At 42.3% G+C, this 16,907-nt stretch overlaps 1 protein-coding gene and 1 pseudogene across 15 annotated transcripts in view; one reads left to right on the plus strand and one right to left on the minus strand.

The window, feature by feature from the left end:
* Positions 1–16,907, plus strand: part of DAB1 (DAB adaptor protein 1) — a 452,572-nt gene that overhangs the window by 52,367 nt on the left and 383,298 nt on the right. The window lies entirely within an intron of this gene.
* LOC145505285 (small ribosomal subunit protein eS6 pseudogene) lies at positions 11,762–14,372 on the minus strand (annotated as a pseudogene).

Here is a 16,907-nt window from a genome sequence, read left to right on the forward strand (position 1 = left end):
GCACAAAAGGTTTGGAAGTGTGACTGCTGTAGCCAGAATGTTGTGCTCTCCCCTCCCCCTGCCCCAGTTCATATTTGATCCCTAACTCCAGTGTAATATTTAGAGGTGGGACTTTGGGAGGTGCTTATTCAGTCCTGAGGGTGGAACCCTCACGAATGAAATAAGTGCCCTTAACAAAGAGGCCCCAGGGAGATGCTCTTCCCCTTCTGCAGGTGAGGACATACTGTAGACAACTATTTACAGAGTAGAAAGTGGACTCCATCAGATACTACATTGGCTGGTACCTTGAGCTTTCAGCTTCTAGAACTGTGAGAAATAAATTTCTGTTGTTCAAGCCACGCCGTCTGTAGTGCTGTGTTATAGCAGCCTGAGCAGACTAGGACAGGTGGCCTCTGTCATCAGAGGTGGATTCATGTCTCACCTTGGCAACTGCCTGGGTCTATGGCCTGAGGCAGGGGCATCACCTCAGTTTCTGCTACTCCTTAAGTGGTGCTCATGCTGTTGTGTGACTTCAAGGGCAGTTCTAGGGGTCACCAAGCACCTGTGGGTCAACCACTTAACGTGATAGTGCGGACTCAGCTGTGGTGGAGGAAACAGGTGGGAGAAGAGACAGCCACTTGCTTGCCTGGAGTGCTTCTCTTAGGGTAAGCTTGAGACTAAGTCCGCGGGAACCCGTTGTCCCCATGCGTGCTTACGTGCTCAGTTGTGTCTGACTTTTTGCGACTCCACGGACTGTAGCCTGCCAGGCAGGCTCCTCTATCCATGGAATTTTCCAGGCTAGAATAGTGAAATGGGTGCCATTTTCTACTCCAGGGTATCTTCCAGACCCAGGAATTGAACCTGTGTCTCCTGCACTGGTGGATTGTTTTCCACTAGCACCACCTGGGAAGCCCAGCATTGTTTTTATCAGTGGCCAAATGTGCCATCCTGTGGCACAGCCAAGGATAGACCAAAGGGTCTATCAGGGTGACGAAACAAGCTGTAAATGAAGGTACCGTCGTTTCAGATGAGTGTCTCTGAAACCAGGCAGAACCCTGAGACTTGGGACAGACTGGCAAGTCATAGCAGGACCAGCCACTAAAAGATGGGATGCTGAGCCCTGTGAAAATTTAGGGAGGACTTTCAGCCTTCCAGGCTTCCGCGGTGGGCTTGTAGCTACACTCCTGGGATGAGGCAGAGCTCCCCAAGTACTGGCTGTATATTAAAATTTATGTAATAAATACTATGCACAGGCCAGTTCCAAAGCAATTACATCATCATCTCAGGGAATGCAACTTAGGTGATTTATGAAAGATCCATAAGTGACTGTAATATGTTGTCAGGATTGAGACCTATCCAGGCAGAACCTTCAGATGGCGCCAGGTTGTCCTATATGAGAGGAGAGGCCAAAGAGATGATGGGGCAGGGACTGTGGAGGAAATCGGCCATGTCTCTCAGAAAGGTTAAATCTCTTTGCAACTTAACACTTTCATTTTTTCCCCCCAAATAATACAGCTCTGAATTTATCCAACATAATTGGGAAGGCAGTTTACTTTGGGATAAATTTCTTTTTACGTCAAATATTAGAATGTTAAATTGTATGATCATTTCCTTCCATCAAAAGTTTGCTTTCCAGGCAAGAATTAATATGTTAATATAGATGTTTAAAATGAGTTAATAAAGGTTTACATGTTCTTGATTTATCAGTGATTCATGCATTGAAATGAAAAAACTTTGTACCGTTAGGTGATCCATATTATAATGGCTTTGATGAAAATGCTTATCCATTCTTAGAGCTTTTTTGATTCTTTTCTTGTTTACTTTCTTGTCAAAATATTTAGCCCTGTCATCAATGATAAAATAATCCATTTGTTCATCCATTCGACAAATGTTTACTGTTAAAGTTTTTGTTTGTTAATTGGTTTGTGTTTTAATTTGTCATGGGTACACTTAGCATGCCTGTGTCAACAAATTCAGATACCTGCAAAGGGACCTGTCTTCTGGGCATGCCATAGTAAGGATTTTCAAGCCAGAATTTTACTCATTTTATTAAAAAGCACATACTGCTTTTTCCTCTTTGGGATATGCTTCCTGGAGGGGTCTGAAATAGGCTGGAAAAATTATATCTAGTTCTTCTTTAATAATCCTTTAAGTATCTTCTGATGTGCATTTCAGAATGGTGATGCAGATATAAAATTTGTAGTGGGAAAAAATTGAACTTGAATTTTATAAGACCCAGCGATTATGTTCTTGAAATATGTTCATGTCTGTGCCGGTGTCAAGGGGAGCCACCCTCCCTGATTTATTCCACTTGGACCAGAATTTGCGACTGCTGATTTCCTTTCATCCACTTTTGCTAATAGATTCAGGAAGTAATTTTCAGATGTGGAAACAGTAACTCATAGATGATAAAAAGTAAAGCCTGGGCAGTTTGGAAAGGAGATAAACTTACTTAGTTTGAGAAGTGGAGATCTCTTCAGACCACTCCACCTTGCTTTGCTTGCACTGTTCTCTTTTATTTTCCAGAAGGAAATAGCACCCCACTCCAGTACTCTTGCCTGGAAAATCCCATGGACGGAGGAGCCTGGTAGACAGTCCATGGGGTTGCAAAGAGTCGGACACGGCTGAGTGACTTCGCTTCACTCACTTCATACTTTATCACTGGAGAAGGAAATGACAACCCACTCCAGTATTCTTGCCTGGAGAATCCCATGGACAGAGAAGCCTGGTAGGCCATGGTCCATGGGGTCGCAGAGAGTTGGACATGACTGAAGTGACTAAGCACGCACGCTTTTATTTTCCATTAAATACAGATGTTTGCAGCTAGTCCTGGAGGGTTGTACCAGGACTGTTTCTGTTAAACACACACACACACTCTCTCTGTCTTCTTTCTCCCTGCTCTCTCTCCCTTCTCTCTCCCAGGAAACTTTATATGCTCTTAACTGCTCACTTGGATTATCAGCCCAGCTATGTGTTGTTAAAATTTTATAGCCTCTGAGCATCATTAAGGGGTCATGGAAGCTGGTCAGAGGAGGCAGAGGGATGGAGCAAACAGACCAGCAGCTAAATGTGTCAGTCAGTGGGCATCTTGATTTATTTGTAAGGTAGCCATGGAAGGGGAGAGAGATTGAATTTTGCTTGTAAAGGGGATGAACCAAGAAGTGTATTATACGTTCGTCTTAAAGGTCACATGTATGAGCGGAGAGAGTTCTTGAGGACAATATCATATTATTACAAGATAATCGCCCATACATACTGTGCATGTTGGCAGTATGAAAGCAAAGTGATAGTTTCTTTTTTTTTTTTTTCCTTCTGTCTGGGCTCTTCAGTCTTGAAAAAAAAAAAAAAAAAACTCCAAAAATAGGAGCTTAGATGTATTATCTTGAAGGCAAGGGCTGTGAAAATCCTTTCAGGGAGCTTGTGTGCCAAAGCATGCTGTGTTAAGTCAGCCGGAGGTCATTACTATTTTTATTAGGTGATTTTATTATAAATATGATTTGGGCCTCAATCACAAGCAGATCCTTTATGTGTGTTTCTGAACATTCTGGTGGCTCCAAAGCGCTAAATTCCAAATTGGAATATTGATTGTCTGATGGTTGAATTACAGCCTTCTTCAAATCTTGAAGGAGGCCTCAGGGCCCATGTGTCTTTCTGGAGATAAGTTCTCATAACTAACAGATGTAAGGCCTTAAACAGTGAGTCCCACAAGGTGGAAAACCAAAGGCAGACTGGAGTACTGTTCTCCCCCTGGTAAATCAGGAGGTATTAAACACACCATTTTATGGCATGTATAAGAGAAATTGTCATAATTTGTAAATGTCCCTGAATTGCCTCTCGGGTAAGGCAAACGTTAATGCAGCCTGCACATGTTTATTATTTCCATGCAAATCCAACTGAATAGATTTTCTTTGATTCTTTAGATTTTTTTTTTTTTTAATTTAACCACAGGCATCTTTCCTCAATTTTCCAATTCTATAAATGTCTCTGAGTTTTAAAGTTTAACCCTAACATTTTTAGAGTGGCCAAACATACTTTGATCAGGATTGCTCAATATCAGTATTGTGCTCAGTTATTCAGTTGTGTCTAACCCTTTGTGATCCCATGGACTGTAGCCTGCCAGGCTCCTCTATCCATGGAATTTCCAAGCAAGAATACTGGACTGGGTTGCCAGTTCCTCCTCCAGGGGATCTTCCCAACTCAGGGATCAAATCTGCATCTCTTGAGTCTCCTGCATTGGCAGGCGGATTCTTTACCGCTGCACCACCTGGGAAGCCCTTCAGTCTTAGTACCGCTGACATTTTGTGCCAGATGATGTACAGTATAGGATGGTTTGCAGTATTCTTGGCCTGTACCCAGTAGATGTCAGTAGCATCTCCTCCCACCAGTTCTGACAACCAAAAATGTCTTCAGATATTGTCCCCTGGGGGGTAAAGAGCCCTTGGTTGAGAATCATTGCCTTGAAGTGGTGTCCACTCAAAGCACTTCGATATTCTAAACACAGAGCAAAGTGACATCTGAGAGTTTAAAAGGAGAGGCAAACTCAAACCCCAGGGATACAAACCCTTGTTCATATGTTAACTTCTTCTCGATCACGTGAGGCCTGAGGACAGGACTGGCTATGCGTTTTCTGTATCCCTATGGCCTGGGACTTCGAGTCAGGTAATGGGCCCCTAGGAAATACTTGCTGGATGAATAAGATACACCAACTCAGTTCAGTTCAGTCGCTCAGTCGTGTCCGACTCTCTGTGACCCCATGAATTGCAGCACGCCAGGCCTCTCTGTCCATCACCAACTCCCGGAGTCTACCCAAACCCATGTTCATCAAGTCGGTGATGCCATCCAACCATCTCATCCTCTGTCGTCCCCTTCTCCTCCCGCCCCCATTCCTGCCCAGCATTAGGGTCTTTTCCAATGAGTCAACCCTTCGCATGAGGTGGCCAAAGTATTGGAGCTTCAGCTTCAACATCAGACCTTCCAATGAACACCCAGGATTGATCTCTTTTAGGATGGATTGATTGGATCTCCTTGCAGTCCAAGAAACTCTCAAGAGTCTTCTCCAACACCACAGTTCAAAAGCATCAATTCTTCGGCGCTCAGCTTTCTTCACCGTCCAACTCTCACATCCATACATGACCACTGGAAAAACCATAGCCTTGACTAGACGGACTTTTGTTGGCAAAGTAATGTCTCTGCTTTTAAACATGCTATCTAGGTTGGCCATAACCTTCCTTCCAAGGAGTAAGCGTCTTTTAATTTCATGGCTGCAGTCACCATCAGCAGTGATTCTGGAGCCCAAAAAAGTAAAGTCTGACACTGTTTCCACTGTTTCCCCATCTATTTCCCATGAAGTGATGGGACCAGATGCCATGATCTTAGTTTTCAGAACGTTGAGCTTTAAGCCAACTTTTTCACTCTCCTCCTTCACCTTCATCAAGAGGCTCTTTAGTTCTTCTTCACTTTCTGCCATAAGGGTGATGTCATCCGCATATCTGAGGTTATTGATATTTCTCCCAGCAATCTTGATTCCAGCTTGTGTTTCTTCCCGCCCAGCGTTTCTCATGATGTACTCTGCATATAAGTTAAATAAGCAGGGTGACAATATACAGCCTTGACGTACTCCTTTTCCTATTTGGAACCAGTCTGTTGTTCCATGTCCAGTTCTAACTGTTGCTTCCTGACCTGCATACAGGTTTCTCAAGAGACAGGTCAGATGGTCTGGTATTCCCATATCTTTCAGAATTGTCCACAGTTTATTGTGATCCACACAGTCAAAGGCTTTGGCATAGTCAATAAAGCAGAAATAGATGTTCTTCTGGAATTCTCTTGCTTTTTCGATGATCCAGCGGATATTGGCAATTTGATCTCTGGTTCCTCTGCCTTTTCTAAAACCAGCTTGAACATCTAGAAGTTCACGGTTCACGTATTGCTGAAGCCTGGCTTGGAGAATTTTGAGCATTACTTTACTAGCATGTGAGATGAGTGCAATTGTGCGGTAGTTTGAGCATTCTTTGGCATTGCCTTTCTTTGGGATTGGAACGAAGACTGACCTCTTCCAGTCCTGTGGCCACTGCTGAGTTTTCCAAATTTGCTGGCATATCGAGTGCAGCACTTTCACAGCATCACCTTTGAGGATTTGAAATAGCTCAACTGGAATTCCATCACCTCCACTAGCTTTGTTCGTAGTGATGCTTTCTAAGGCCCACTTGACTTCACATTCCAGGATGTCTGGCTCTAGGTGAGTGATCACACCATCGTGATTATCTGTGTCGTGAAGATCTTTTTTGTACAGTTTTTCTGTGTATTCTTGCCACCTCTTCTTAATATCTTCTGCTTCTGTTAGGTCCATACCATTTCTGTCCTTTATCGAGCCTATCTTTGCATGAAATGTTCCTTTGGTATCTCTAATTTTCTTGAAGAGGTCTCTAGTCTTTCCCAATCTGTTGTTTTCCTCCATTTGTTTGCACTGATCGCTGAGGAAGGCTTTCTTATCTCTCCTTGCTATTCTTTGGAACTCTGCATTCAGATGAGAATATCTTTCCTTTTCTCCTTTGCTTTTCGCTTCTCTTCTCTTCCCAGCTATCTGTAAGGCCTCCTCAGACAGCCATTTTGCTTTTTTGCATTTCTTTTCCATGGGGATTTTCTTGATCCCTGTCTCCTGTACAATGTCACGAACCTCTGTCCATAGTTCATCAGGCATTCTGTCTATCAGGTCTAGTCCCTTAAATCTATTTGTCACTTCCACGGTATACTCATAAGGGATTTGATCTAGGTCATACCTGAATGGTCTAGTGGTTTTCCCTACTTTCTTCAATTTAAGTCTGAATTTGTCAATAAGCAGTTCATGATCTGAGCCACAGTCTGCTCCCAGTCTTGTTTTTGCTGACTGTATAGAGCTTCTCCATCTTTGGCTGCAAAGAATATAATCAATCTGATTTCGGTGTTGACCATCTGGTGATGTCCACGTGTAGAGTCTTCTCTTGTGTTGTTGGAACAGGGTGTTTGCTATTACCAGTGCGTTCTCGTGGCAAAACTGTATTAGCCTTTGCCCTGCTTCATTCTGTACTCCAAGGCCAAACCTGCCTGTTACGCCAGGTGTTTCTTGACTTCCTACTTTTGCATTCCAGTCCCCTATAATGAAAAGGACATCTTTTTTGGGTGTTAGTTCTAGAAGGTCTTGTAGGTCTTCATAGAATCGTTCAACTTCAGCTTCTTCGGCGTTACTGGTCGGGGCATAGACTTGGATTACCGTGATTACCTGTCTCTAAATAGGTATTTAGCTTCCATAAGCATATTCTTTTATATATTTATGTATATGTATGTATCTGTCCTTCCGTAAAATCTTGGCTGAGAATTTTTTCTTTTTTCTTCCAGCATCTAATGACCAGCACATAGCAGATACTCAGTAGCTATTGGTTGATTGGCTACCTGGCATGTAAAAAATACATTGAAAAGATGAATTAACAGAATATCCATGATGACACATGCCACCATAGATGCATTTTTGTGGCAATTACAGTAGCCTGAGGTTGGATGTGGGATGTTCCACAAATGAACACTTAAGAGGCCAGTTACTTTGCCTCCTTTGAACATTACACTCAGTGCCTTGGGGGCCCAGGTCCAGGGAGGCCTGTTGAATCTTTTTGAATCCACACTGGCAAGATGGAGAATGTTGTGGTTCAGTGGGGGATGAAATATTTCATTGTACACTCCCAGATCATCACAGCTGTGCATATAGCTGCTTCCGATTCCCAGAACTGCCCTGGCTGCCCTGCTAGCGTTGTGGCCAATCTCACAATGATGACTGTATTTCCAAGGACTGCATTTAAAGTTATAAACAAGTCAGAGCATCACAACCATTCCCAAGATTGATGCTGAAACAGCACAAAAGTTTACTATTATTGGAAGGTATTTGAGATCACTTTTTAAACTTTAGATTTAAATTTGTCCTGTGGGCTTGACCAGTACAGTGGTGTGATTTTTAAATGGACCATAAAAAATACAAGGTCCAGTGGATTTCTAGGTCGGGGCTCAAAGCTTGAGGAGGAAAGTAGAATCAAAAGGCATTTCGGTTAAAATCAGAAAAGTTGGTTGAAATGACCTGGTTCAGCTTTCGTGAGTTACAGATGAGGAAATTATTGGAGATGATATCACTTGTCCAAGGTCACAGATTTTTTTTTTGGGGGGGGGACCTTGTCTTTTAAATATGTCTCAGTCTTTCTCCGCACCCCACCCCAGTAAAATTAATCTGAGATTCACATGCACAGATAAACAATGATTTTCCTAGATTGTTAAGACATAGATGTATTTGGAATTAGAAAATGCTAATTTAAAAATAGTCAAGTGTAAATATTTTCTTTTACTTTGTGAGTAAACTAGAGGTCCAGAGAAGGGGGCATTTGCTATTATTTATTTTAAAAGCTAGTTACTAGCAAAGCTGCAAGTTGAATCCAGGAGTCCTTTCTGTTGAGTTTTCCTTTGGTAAAGCATGCAACTTTCTTATTATTTTGCACTCTCCTGATTGCAGTCATTTGTTAGCTAATATTTCCTGGGCAGCTGTTTATGCTGGACAACAAGACACAGAGGTTTTTAGGACATGGGCTCTGCCTTTAGGAGCTCACATTTTGGTGGAGAGACTGAGAAACAATCAAGACAATGCCCGCTGGACATAATATTCAAGATAAGAAGACTGTGTTTGGGGGCTGTTAGTGGAAGCTGGCAATGAAAGTTCTTGCTGGAGATGACACCGACAGCCAGGGAATGTGAGGGTCACTGCAGGAGGAGTGGTGTTTATCACAGGGGCTGAGTGCAGCACTGAGCCAGAAAGAAATCCTGAAAAGAGAGTTAATTAGCATAGTGCCATGCAAGAACACAGACCTTGATTCAAGACCTGGTTTCCTAACTTCTTAGTTGAATGATCCTGGTTCAGTCCTGCATTGGTGTCATCCTCATTCGCCATAATGAGGATGCCATTAATAATAACCCTTATTTTCATCATACTCACATGTGGACTTGTTTGAAGTGCTAGGTCCCCGGCCTTGTACATGGATGTTCATCCTGACCACACAAAGTACCCCCATGTTCCAGAGAGGGAAGTTTCCCAGTAGGTTCAGAGCTGTCCATGATTTCATCTCAAGCCTAAACCTAGAGCCAAGCTTAGAACCTGTTCTGGCTCCGACTATAAGACTCTTCTGAGGATTCAGTGGGCTGATACCGTTACAGGAAAATGTACGCCATTCGAATGTTCGTTGTTTTGTATAATAACATTCCCTCTGTGTCCACTTGGTAGGCCCTTGCTTGGGGACATACGTGTGCATCACTCATTTCTTATCCACAAATTTTCTATTCATGATGGATGAGTAAAATATGGAAAAGGAAAATATTTATTCGGAATATCAAGTTCTTGGTCCTGGAAAGGGAAAATATTTTTTTCTGACTTTTTGATTCCTTCTTCTTAAGGTGGACTTTATATTATCTTGATACTTCTTGAATTTTATTTTATTTTAAATTAATTTTTATTGGAGTATAGTTACTTCACAATATTAGTTTCTATTGTACAACAAAGTGAATCAGCTATGCATATACATATATCCCCTCTTCTTTGGATTTTCTTCCCATTTAGGTCACCACAGAGCATTGAGTAAAGTTCCTTGTGCTATACAGTAGGTTCTCATTAATTGATCTAGTTTATACATAGTATTAGTAGTGTATATATGCCAATTCCAACCTCGCAATTCATCCCGCCAACCTCCTTCTTCCCACTGTATCCATATATTTGTTCTCTACCTCTGTGTCTCTTTTCTGCTTTGCAAGTAATTTCGTCTGTATCATTTTTCTAGATTCCACATATAAGCTATATTATCTGATATTTGTTTTTGTGACACTGTGTCTGACAGTCTCTAAGTCTGTTCACATCTCTACAAATGGAGCTTTTGTTTCTTTTCATGGCTGAATATTATTCTACTGTGTGTATATATTTCATCTTCTTTATGCATTTCTCTTTTAATGGGCTTTTAGCTTGCTTCCATGTCCTGGCTATTATAAAGAGCACTGCAGTGAACTTTGGGGTCCCTGTATCTTTCTGAATTGTGGTTTTCTCTGGGTATATGTCTAGGAGTGGGATTGCTGGGTCATATGGTAGTTCTATTTTTAGTTTAGTTGTTTTCTTTTTTTACTGTTCTCTCTAGTGGCTGCATCAATTTACATTTCCACCAACAGTGTAAGAGGGTTCCCTTTTCTCCACACCCTCTCCAGCATTTATTTTTGTAGATTTTTTGATAATGGCCATTCTGACCGTAGTGAGCCGATACCTCACTGTAGTTTTAATTCACATTTCTCTAATGCTTAGTCACGTTGAGCAGCTTTTCATTTGTTTGTGGCCATTTTTATGTCTTCTGCCTGGGTACCAACCCCAGGGGAAGGGCTGGATCTCTTTCCTACCCTTCTCTCATCCCACGGTTTGAGTTCTTACTTCCATTGATTAAGCTCTTGCTCTCTGCCAGCCACTGTGATACATCATCATAGCATTCATAGCAGGAATGAGGACATCGAGGCCTGGAGAGTTTGCCTGACTTGCTGCTAGCAAGCAGAGGAGACAGTGTGCAACGCAGGGTCTGTCTCTCTCCATCATCCTAACTTTAACCATAAAGTAATATTGTCTGTCCTCTTAATTCTTTGGGGAAATTTTTCTGCTACTATGATGAAGCAAATGTAATATTCACTTTTCTAGAGTCCCAAGCTATTCCCGTTCCATCCCTATTCAGCTGTCCCCTACCATAAAGTGTGACTTTTTCTTAGTGTGTTTCTGATATCAGCCTTCGGCTAGTTTTCGGAGGTGAGAGGAAAAATATCTCTTGGGTACGTTTGCCCTTATGCAATGGGAAGACACATTTATGGCATGATACTTAAGACTTGAACTTACAAGGTTTCTTTGGGTAGCTGCATTTTGGGGAGCCTTTATTGTTTTGCTGACTTGATTCTCACTGCAGTGTGCTGAGATAGATGTGACCGCCTTCATTTTACAGAGGTGGAGATGGAAACATGCAAATATAAACTGACACCAGTCCTACAATCTTTGAAAAACTGATGCCCACTCCCGGTACGTCTCTGAACACATTTGTAGCTCAGGTCCCCAAACATGTAAGACATCTAGCACTGCTTGGAAACTGTCTTTCACACTCCAGGGCTCTTGCTTTTTTCCAGGGTACAATTTTATGTGAGCTTTGTACAGTCATTTTACATTTCTGGATTTCATTCTTCCCATCTCTTCTAAGAGATGCTCAGAATAGTGATGTGGGTTAAAAACACAGGTGCTGGAGTCAACAGCCTGGATCCTTGATTTTTTGCTTCCCAGCTGTGTGATGGTGGATAAGTTCTATCATTTGGAATCTTAGTTTTTGGAGTGAGGATAATGACAAGACTAACCTAATGATATAGCTATCAAGATAAAATAATTTATGTAGATATAATGCTTACAATAGTATCTTATGTATGATAAGCTCTTTCTATATGTATTAGCTACTATAATTATGAACTGGCATTATTTACCATTCAAACATTTCATAAGCCACTACTGTGTGCCAGACACCATGCTAGATAGTAGGGTGGGTTCCTGGCATCCCTTTCAGCTCTGATGTTCCATGATGGATATAAACAGCCAGACCCTCCATGACTGGTGGAAGCATTGTATGGTTCACTTCAGGGAACAATCGGACTCTCTGCTTACAAATTGTTATGTGTGAAATGAAAAATGCATTTAGCTATTACTTTCTTTTACCCATCTTGTTCATGTAGGTGGATTGTATTTTACTACCTAATTAAGAGTAATGGGGAAAAAATGGAAGGGAGCACATTTGTAGCTGATGTGTGGGTTGAAGTTTCCTGAGATGAGAAACAAACTCATAAACAAGAGAGACAATAGCACTATTTAAATGAGAAAATCCATGGATCCAGCACACTGAGTAATGCCATTTTGCTATTTTGGGGCTGGGAGAAGGAAAGCATGAACATATTTGCACATAGTCACCTTGGTCCTGCAAAGAGCAGGACACATTTGGATATGAAAATTATTTTCACCCCGTCATATTAGCGTCATCCTATCTTTCTGCACACCTTTCCAAATCAGAGATAAGTCCGGGACCTCACGCAAGCCAGATTGGAAGAGGATAAACTGCAGAGGCTTAGCCTGTTTCCTCTCTTTGGGAACTAGCATGTGAACACCAGTTTCTCCTTGCTTCCAATTTGCAGAATTTAGCCACGCATACTGGAAAGAGCCTGTTACTTTAGGGTTAGATTGTGACTCCTGCTCTTTTAATTATATATTCCTGGGCATCCTTGAGCAAGACACATCTTTCTGAGGCTCTTGCCTTCTTGGGAGTATTGGGCACAGAATTAGACTTGGCCTGATATCCTATAAAGAAAGCTGAGCGCCAAAGAATTGATGCTTTTGAACTGTGGTGTTGGAGAAGACTCTTGAGAGTCCCTTGGACTGCAAGGAGATCCAACCAGTCCTTCCTGAAGGAAATCAGTCCTGAATATTCATTGGAAGGACTGATGCTGAAGCTGAAACTCTAATGCTTTGGCCACCTGATGCAAAGAACTGACTCATTTGAAAAGACCCAGATGCTGGGAAAGATTGAAGGTGGGAGGAAAAGGGAACGACAGAGGATGAGATGGTTGGATGACATCACCGACTCAATGGACATGAGTTTGAGTAAACTCTGGGAGTTGGTGATGGACAGGGAGGCCTGGCGTGCTGCAGTCCATGGGATCACAGAGAGTCGGACAGGACTGAGTGACTGAACTGAACTGAACTGGTATCCAAAGTCTGGTATAGAGGGAAGTGCATGGTCTTTGCAGAGAAAGAGACCCACCTGACTCGTGCCTGCTCCTCTTTACTGTACTGCTCAGAACCCCAGTTTCCTCTTTTGCTAATTGAGCACAATAATAGCTGTGTCTCCAGGCTGTTGCAGGGTCTAATGGTGTATCATGTATTTGGTTGGAATGTAGTAGTCCATTTAAATTAAAATGTTGGGCCCCCTTAGACCTGTTTCTTTATCATGAAATGCAGAATATGTGCAAAAAAGTTTATGACCTCATATGTGGACAATTAATGAACAATAAGCAAATAAAAATAAAATGAAACCCCAGGTACCCACTCCCCAGGCCACGAAAGAGAACGCTATAAATCACTCGAAATTTCCTAAGATCTTGATAGCATCCCCCTGCCTACTCCCCAGGTAACTTCTAGCTTGAATTTCTTGTCAATCATTTCTTTGGTGTCTTTTCATAGGTCTCCTTGAGCAATTTGTATTTGATTTCATTTTTCTTGCTTTTGAACTTGACATAAATGTAATCTTACTGAAAAACAATTTTGTTTTGCATTGTATTTTCAAAATTTCTTGCTATCGATGCATGTAGCTATAGTTCATTAATTTTTGCTGCTGTATAATATTCTGTTCCTAGGATATCTCTCTATCTCACCTAGTAATGGAGTCATTTGGTCAGTTTCTACATTTTTTACTGTTATGAAATATGTTGTTATAAATATTCTTCTATCCCTTTGATTTTGAAGCTGAAAAGGTCTGTACAGATGGTTTGTTTCTTTTTGATGTCTGATCTTATTTGTTACTCTTAGAATATGGCGTTTTTGACTGGACTCATACTTACAGGTAGAAGCTCTCAGAGAGGACAGCCTGCATGTTTTGGGGATCTGTTCTTGGTATTTTTCTTTGGCCTGCTTCATTCTTCTGGCTCAAAGTTTAGCAGATTCTGCAGCCTCTTCCTTGTTTTTCCTAGAATACTGTTTCTTCGGAGCAATAGGCCAACATCTGTGTTGCAGAACAGGTTTAATAACAAGACGCTGAATCTTGGGTGCTTTGTTTCTAGCTTCCTTACCTTCATTGTTTAGGGGCTTTCTCACAGCATACTGGCAGACCTCATCTCCTTTAGAGAGATTAGAAAGTCTGCGGATTCTGCTAGCTCCTTTGGGCCCCAGGCCATGAGGCATAACAGTATCAGTGAGTCCAAAGATATCCTTCTCCCCCTTTTTAATGATCAAATTCAGAGCATTCAGATTGGCACCCACAGTACAACCCTGTATAGACTTGCACTTTCTTTCTCCAGTCCTCCTTGGTCTGTAACAGGAATGCCTCTTACTCAGTAGCAGGTGGACTGAGTAGTAGTAGCATGGGTCAAGACACCCTGCTTCATTGGGAAACCTTGTTTGTGGTTCCCACCACTAATTCAGACCACAGAAACCTTCCGTTCTTCACTGGAACGTTAGCAGCAACTTCTGTGGCTATACACTTCTCATGAAAGGTATAATGTTTTCATTCATTGTCCACTTCAATGAGTTTCTGGCGGCCAGTGGGCGGGAAAGAGATGTTCAGCTTCATCCTGAAGCAGCCGACCACCTCCGAGGCACCATGAAAAAGAGCTAGACAGCTTTTTAAAAAATAAAAATGCTATGCTTTCTTATTTATGGCTGCACTGGGTCTTCATTGCTGTATGCAGGCTTTCTCTAGTTGCGGTGTGTGGGGGCCATTCTTCATTGCAACGTGCAGGCTTCTCATTGCAGTGGTTTCAGTAGTTGAGGCTCACGGGCTTAGTTGCCCTGCAGCATGTGGGATCTTCCCAGATCAGGGATCAAATCAGTATCCCCTGCATTGGCAGGTGGATTCTTAATGACTGGACCACCAGGTGAGCCTGAAACAGTTTGTTCTTATATCTTAGCTCTGCCTAGTTGTTTTCCATATAAGATAGCTGAGGCCTAAGAGAGCAGGGCGAGTCCCCAGGTTCCACAGCTAGTGAATGGCAGTTGGGGGCCATCACCCAGGTCTCTTGTCCAGTTTGGCTGATGGCTGTGATAAAGCCCCATGTCTGATGGTTTGCCTTTCTATTTTAAGCAATTTCCCATACTTTTGATATTATAATTTTGGAAGCTTTATTTGGGAGAGCTCTTTAATACTCTTCTAGAAATATGCTGGCATTTGCTGTTGAGATGGTTTTTCTCCCCATCTCTGAAGTTGGGGCTGTGCTGGCCTCTGTCCCATTAATGCCGGCCTTGGGCACACCCCATGGCTATGGACCTGTCATAAGCTTCTACCCCTTCAGAAATCAGAGCCTCTGAGACATGTTTCAATCAGGGAAGGAATCAAAATAGACCCAAGATGGCCAGGGGGAAAAACTGCTTAGGAAAGAGGGATCTGATTCCTTACAAGGCACTTTCTTAGGAAATGTCCCTTTACTATAAATAGGAATGGATATTCAATTTTAGGCCCCCTTAAAAAAAAAAAAAAAAGCCTCTCTAGGACCAAAATTAGATTGGAGGCTGATGGAATGAATATAGGATGGGGTGATTCTGTGCTGAGACACGTCTGTAAGTTTGAGCAGCTGGTGCGATGGAACAGCTGAGCTCCAAACAAATAGCAGCTGATTTTAGCACCTCTTATTTCAAGATGCTCTGGTTTGTTAACGCCAGCATTCGGCTTACTGGTAAGCTCTCTTCTCGTAGCCCCTCAGCGTCTCATCCCACTGTGCTACCTTGGTCAAGTGATGCCTCTTTCTGGGCTTCAGCATCCCGCATCCTGTCGTGGGAAGAGTAGCCTGTGTTTGTTAAGAGCTTCTCATGTGCCAGGCACCATGCCAAACACTCTGTGGATCACCTCATTTAGTTTTCACAATAACACTATCAGACGAGAACTTTTATGTTTATCATATATGGACGAAATTGAGCACAGAAAATTGGGTTGCATTTAGCACATTGATCCCAATGAAACAAGGAATTGGGGAATTGTCCTGGGAGAGATCTGTTTGGGCCTCTGTCCCTCATACTTGTTTTGGACTTTTTTTTTTTTTTTTGGCTGGCTGTTTGTTTTTTGGCCATGCCACATGGCTTGCAAGATCTTAGTTCCCTGACCAGGGATTAAACCTGGACCCTCATCAGTTAGCGTGTCGAGTCCTAACCACTGGACCACCAGGGAATTCCCTGTCCCTCCTACTTTGAGCAGGAACTATTGTGTGTTCTAGATGTCTCCCTTTCCACAAGGCCCTTCACATCTGACACCTGGCCATCACCATCTATCTGTCAGCTGTGGAACCACAGAAAAGAATTTGGTTAGGATTCTGAGTTCGTGATTTGCATTTGTTTGGAGAGAATGCCCGAGTTTCCTGTCTCCCTCTCATGGAGATCTGTCACCCCTGAAAGTGTAAAAATCACTGACTTCATGTGAAAGTCACTAAGACAACAAACCGCTGCAGTCAACCATTTGAAGACAAGGACATAGACTTTTTTTTCTTATGAATGAATAAATTTTCAAAGGCTTATACTGATTACTTTATAATGATCTGACCAAATATTTTGAAGTTGTATAAACACAATGGAAATTCATGGTAAGGAATGTATCTTCAAACTCAAAGTAGTAACCTGTTTTGTGAGTTAAACTATGTATGCACAGTCACGTCCAGTTCTTTGCAACCCATGCACTGCAGCCCACCAGGCTCCTCTGTCCATGGGATTTCCCAGGTAAGAATACTGGAGTGGGTTGCCGGTTCCCCCTCCAGGGGATCTTCCCAACCCAGAGATTGAACCCAGGTCTTCTGTACCTCCTGCACTGGCAGGTGGATTCTTTACCACTGAGCTACCTGGGTCTTTTCCAGTGAATCAGTTCTTCGCATCAGATGGCCAAAAGTACTAGAGCTTCAGCTTTAGCATCAGTCCTTCCAATGAATATTCAGGACTGATTTCCTTTAGGATGGTCTGGTTTGATCTCCTTAGTCCAAGGAACTCTCAAGAGTCTTTTCCAACACCACAGTTCAAAAGCATCAAATCTTCAGCACTCAGCTCTATTTGTGGCCCAACTCTCACATCCATACATGGCTACTGGAGAAACCATAACTTTGACTAGACAGACCTTTCTTGGCAAAGTAAT

Source organism: Giraffa tippelskirchi, chromosome 5 (assembly GCF_054371585.1).
Source record: "Giraffa tippelskirchi isolate mGirTip1 chromosome 5, T2T-mGirTip1v1.2.pri, whole genome shotgun sequence".
Lineage (NCBI taxonomy): Eukaryota > Metazoa > Chordata > Mammalia > Artiodactyla > Giraffidae > Giraffa > Giraffa tippelskirchi.